Below are 5,816 nucleotides of genomic sequence, written 5' to 3'. Positions count from 1 at the left end.
AAAGTTAAAGTGTAAGCTTTTTCATCAAATAAATTGCTGTGTTTAGGGTGAGTGAAGAAAAGAGGTAAACCAAGGATAGTGCTGGAATGTCAGAGAAAATGGTATAAGCTTTTGTTCCCCTTTTTGTTTTATTGTTATAGTTATTATTGTTGTCACTGATGTCGTTGTTGTTGGATAGGACAGAAATGGAGAGAGGAGGGGAAGACAGAGAGGAGGAAAGAAAGACACCTGCAGACCTGCTTCACTGTGAAGCGACTCCCCTGCAGGTGGGGAGTGGGGGCTCCAACAGGGATACTTCAGTTGGTCCTTGCGTTTTGTGCCATGCGCTTAACCCACTGTACTACCACCTGACTCCAAAGGTTTTTTTAAACTTTTATTTTTTTCCCTTTGTTGCCCTTGTTGTTTATCGTCATTGCTGTTATTATTGTTGTTATTGCTACCGTTGTTGGAAAAGACAGAAAAATCGATAGAGGAGGGGAAGACAAAGACATCTATAGACCTGCTTCACCACTGGTGAAGTGAACCCCCTGCAGGTGGGGAGCCTAGGGCTCCAACCGGGATCCTTGTGCTTCGCAGCATGTGCGCTTAACCCACTGCCCCACTGTGGGCTCCCTTGTTAAAGATTTTTTTAATTATTATTGTTGTTGGATAGGACAGAGAGAAATGGAGAGAGGAGGGGAAGACAGAGAAGGGGAGAGAAAGATAGACACCTGCAGACCTGCTTCACCGCCTGTGAAGCGACTCCCCTGCAGGTGGAGAGCCGGGGGCTCGAACTGAGATCCTTACGCCGGTCCTTGCAATTGTGCCACCTGCGCTTAACCCACTGCACTACTGCCCGACTCCCAAAGATTTTTTTTTTTAAATGGGAACAAATAAGTTTTTATTTTTTACAAATACACCGAAGGATCATGCAATACTGCCAGCATTGGATGCAATCCTGGGCCATAAGTCTGCACACTCCTTTGCAACCGGTCCTTTGATGGCAGAACCTTTCATTTCCCCTTTATTGTTTACAATGACCCCCGCATTGTCTTCAAAATATAGAAATACACCATCTTTTCTCCAGTATGACTTTTGTTGTCGAATTACCACCGCTGGATGTACCTTCTTTCTGAGCTCTGGTTTGCCTTTTTTGACTGTGGCCATCACCATGTCACCCACACCAGCAGCAGGAAGCCTGTCCAGTCGTCCCTTGATACCCTTCACGGAGATGATATATAAATTTTTGGCTCCTGTGTTGTCAGCACAGTTGATCACGCTGCCGACCGGAAGCCCCAAAGACATCCAGAATTTGGCCCCAGAGGACCCACCACGACCTCAATTCGACATCTTGAACGCTGGAAAGAGACAGAAAGCAAGATTTTTTTATTAGTGATTTAACATTGATTTACAAAATTATAAGAACACAGGGGTATAATTCCACACGTTTCCCATCACCAGAATGCTTTGTCCCTATTCCCTCCATTGGAAACTGTAGTAGTTTGCCCAAGATCACAGATATGGATTAACAATTATTTCTATAACTACCTATATTTCTATATATTTACCCCCCTTTTTTTCCCTACGGACCCACCTTCTCTTCTTTTCTAACCCACACCTACTAATTCTGAGTGTCCTTCCTCCGCCCCCTGCCCCCCTTTCTGAGTCCTGATGGAACTGGAATTGGAGTTCAGAGCCCTCTGGTCATCTTCCGCTAACCTTTACTCCTCTGGGAGTATGGATCAAAATTCTCTGTGGGGTACAGAAGGTGGAAGGTCTGGCTTCTGTAATTGCTTCTCAGCTTGACATGGGCACTGACAGGTTGATCCATACCCCCAACCTTTTCTTTTTTTTTTTTTTTTTTTTTACTAGAGCACTACTCAGCTCTGGCTTATGGTGATGCAGGGGATTGAACCTGGGACTTCAGAAACTCAGGCATGAAAATCTCTTTGCATAAGCATTATGCTATCTACCCCTTTCTCTCTGCCTTTCTTTTTTTTTAATTATATTTATTTATTGGAAAGAGACAGCCAGAAATCAAGAGGGAAGGGGGTGATAGGGAGAGAGACAGAGAGACACCTGCAGCCCTGCTTCACCACTCATGAAGCTTTCCCCCTGCAGGTGGGGACCAGGGGCTTGAACCCGGATCCTTGCGCATTGCAATACGTGTGCTTAACCAGGTGTGCCACCACCCAGCCCCTATCTACCCCTTTCTTTTTTTTAATCTTTTATTTTATTTATTATTGAAGAAGGCCAGAGAGAAATTAAGAGGAGAGAGGGAGATATGAGGGGAAGAGAGAGAAAGAGAGAGAGAGAGAGGTTTGCAGCTTTGCACTCACTCCCTGGGAAAATGACCTCACCAATGACTTTTGAAATCTCACCTCTCCAGAGCCCTATCTACTAAGGAGAGAAAAAAAGGAAAAAAGAATCTATCTGTGAAAGTTGCTAAATTAGGCAACTATTACCTTGAAATTAATAAAAGTAGATTTATCTACAAACTAAAAAAAGAAAAAAGAAAAAGAACTGTTGTTTTGAAAGCCCAGTTAAAACAAGAAATCACTTTGGTGGGCTTTGTTAACCCAGGCTGACTTTTTCAGATAGAGGCACAGAGAGGGAAAGACATCACAACACTGAAGTTTCCTCCTGTGCTGTGGGATCTGGCTGTAACCTGTCAGGTATGGTGAGCTATTTTGCCTGCCTTAAAGTTAGTTCTAAAACATTTTTTTTAAAGAATTTATTTATTTATTCATGAGAAAGGCAGAAAGAAAGAACCAGATATATCACTCTGGTACATGTGCTGCCAGGAACTGAACTCAGGATCTCATGGTTGATAATCCAATGCTTCATCCATCTCCCTGACCACAGTTCTAAAGCATTTTTTTTTTAAGATTAAGATTCCAAATGCCAAATCATAGCATTTTACTTTTCTATGACACAGGTAACTTTTTTTAAAAAATAATTTATTTCTTTATTGGGGAATTAATGTTTTATATTCAACAGTAAATACAATAGTTTGTACATGCATAACATTCCCCAGATTCCCATTTAACAATACAACCCCCACTATGTCATTCATCATCTTTCATGGACCTGTATTCTCCCCACCCACCCCAGAGTCTTTTACTTTGGTGCAATACTCCAATTCCATTTCAGGTTCGACTTGTGTTTTCTTTTCTAATCTTGTTTTTCAACTTCGGCCTGAGAGTGAGATCATCCCATATTCATCCTTCTGTTTCTGACTTATTTCACTCAACATGATTTTTTCAAGGTCCATCCAAGATCGGCTGAAAACGGTGAAGTCACCATTTTTTACAGCTGAGTAGTATTCCATTGTGTATATAGACCACAACTTGCTCAGCCATTCATCTGTTGTTGGACACCTGGGTTGCTTCCAGGTTTTGGCTATTACAAATTGTGCTGCCGAGAACATATGTGTACACAGATATTTTTGGATGGATGTGTTGGGTTCCTTAGGATATATCCCCAGGAGAGGAATTGCAGGGTCATAGGGTAGGTCCATTGCTAGCCTTCTGAGAGTTCTCCAGAATGTTCTCCACAGAGGTTGGACCAATTGACATTCCCACCAGCAGTGCAGGAGGGTTCCTTTGACCCCACACCCTCTCCAGCATTTGCTGCTGTTACTTTTTCTGATGTATGACATTCTCACAGGAGTGAAGTGATATCTCATTGTTGTCTTTATTTGCATTTCTCTGACTATCAGAGACTTGGAGCATTTTTTCATGTGTTTCTCGACCTTTTGGATCTCTTCTGTGGTGAATATTCTGTCCAATTCCTCCCCCCATTTTTGGATGGGGTTATTTGTTGTCCTGTTGTTGAGTCTGGCAAGCTCTTTATATATGTTGGTTAGTAACTCTTATCTGATGTATGGCATGTAAAGCTCTTCTCCCATTCTGTGAGGGGTTTCTTGGTTTGGGTAGTGGTTTCTTTTGCTGTGAAGAAGCTTTTTAATTTGATGTAGTCCCATAGGTTTATACTTGCCTTAGTCTTCCTTGTAATTGGATTCGTTTCATTGAAGATGTCTTTAAAATGTATGCGGAAAAGAGTTCTGCCAATATTTTCCTCTAAGTATCTGATAGTTTGTGGTCTAACCTCCAAGTCCTTGATCCACTTGGAATTTACTTTTGTATTTGGTGAAATCCAATGATTCAGTTTCATTCTTCTGCATGTTTCAACCCATTGTTTCCAACACCATTTGTTGAAGAGACTCTTGCTTTCCCCATGTAATAGTCTGGGCCCCTTTGTCAAAGATTAGATGTCCACAGGTGTGGGGCCTCATTTCTGGGCTCTCAATTCTATTCCACTGGTCAGTGTGTCTATTCATGTTCCAGTACCAAGCAGTTTTGATGACAATGGCCCTATAATACAGTTTGAGATCTGGGAGTGTGATGTCTACGGTTCTGTTCTTTTTTCTCAGGATTGTTTTGGCAATTCTAGGTCTTTTCTGGTTCCAGATAAACATTTGTAGCATTTTTTCTATTCTCCTAAAAAATGTGCTTGGGATCTTGATGGGGATAGCATTAAATTTGTAGATGGCTCTGGGTAATATATTCATTTTGATGATGTTAATTCTTCCAACCCATGAACATGGAAAATCTTTCCACTTCTTTGTGTCTTTTTCAATTTCTTTGAGTAGTGACTCATAATTTTCAGTATACAAGTCTTTCACTTCTTTGGTTAGGTTTACTCCTAGATATTTTATTGTTTTTGTTGCTATAGAAAAAGGAACTGATTTCTGGATTTCAATTTCTTCTAACTTAGTGTTTGCATAGAGGAATGACACTGACTTTTGAATGTTAATGTTATAGCCTGACACATTACTGTATTGCCTGATGATTTCCAAAAGCTTCTTGCTGGATTCCTTAGGTTTTTCCATGTTTACTATCATGTCATCTGCAAATAAGGAGAGTTTGACTTCTTCTCTTCCAATCTGTATGCCTTTAATTCCTTGCTCCTGCCTGATTGCTATGGCAAGAACTTCCAACACTATGTTGAATAGTAATGGTGATAGTGGGCAGCCCTGTCTAGTACCTGATCTGAAGGGAAATGCTTCCAGTTTTTCACCATTGAGTATGATGTTGGCTGTAGGTTTGCTATATATAGTCTCCACTATCTTCAGGAATTTTCCATCTATTCCTATTTTTTGTAGTGTTTTGATCATAAAGGGATGTTGTATTTTGTCAAAGGCTTTCTCTGCATCTATTGATATGACCATGTGGTTTTTGGTCTTGCTTTTGTTGATGTGGTGGATCACATTGATTGACTTACGTATATCAAACCAACTTTGCATGTCTGGGATAAACCCCACTTGGTCATGATGAACAATCTTTTTGATATACTGCTGTATCCAGTTGGCTAGAATTTTGTTCAATATTTTCGCATCTATGTTCATCAGAGATATTGGTCTGTAGTTTTCTTTTTTGGTTGTGTCCCTGTCTGCTTTTGGTATCAGGGTGATGTTGGCTTCATAGAAGCTGGCAGGCAGTATTTCCAGTGTCTTCAATCTTCTGGAAGACTTTTAAAAGTAGAGGTATTAGTTCTTCTTTGAAAGTTTTGTAGAATTCATTTGTAAAACCCTCTGGTCCAGGACTTTCATTTTTGGGAAGATTTTTGATAACTGTTTCAATTTCATTACCTGTGATGGGCCTGTTGATGTTATCCACTTCCTCTTTACTTAGTTTTGAAAGTTGGTAGGTATCTAGGAAATCATTCATATCTTCCAGGTTCTCTAGCTTGGTGGCATATAGTTGTTCATAGAAGCCTCGCATGATATATTGAATTTCTGCAGTGTCTGTTGTGATATCTCCTCTTTCATTTAC

At 40.6% G+C, this 5,816-nt stretch overlaps 1 pseudogene; it reads right to left on the bottom strand.

The window, feature by feature from the left end:
* Positions 1 to 849: 849 nt before the first annotated feature.
* LOC103122668 (large ribosomal subunit protein uL14-like) lies at positions 850 to 1,329 on the bottom strand (annotated as a pseudogene).
* Positions 1,330 to 5,816: the final 4,487 nt, after the last annotated feature.

Source organism: Erinaceus europaeus, chromosome 11, assembly GCF_950295315.1.
Source record: "Erinaceus europaeus chromosome 11, mEriEur2.1, whole genome shotgun sequence".
Taxonomy (NCBI): domain Eukaryota; kingdom Metazoa; phylum Chordata; class Mammalia; order Eulipotyphla; family Erinaceidae; genus Erinaceus; species Erinaceus europaeus.
Note: the sequence above shows the minus strand (reverse complement) of the source record. Positions and strands in the feature narration are given on the sequence as shown.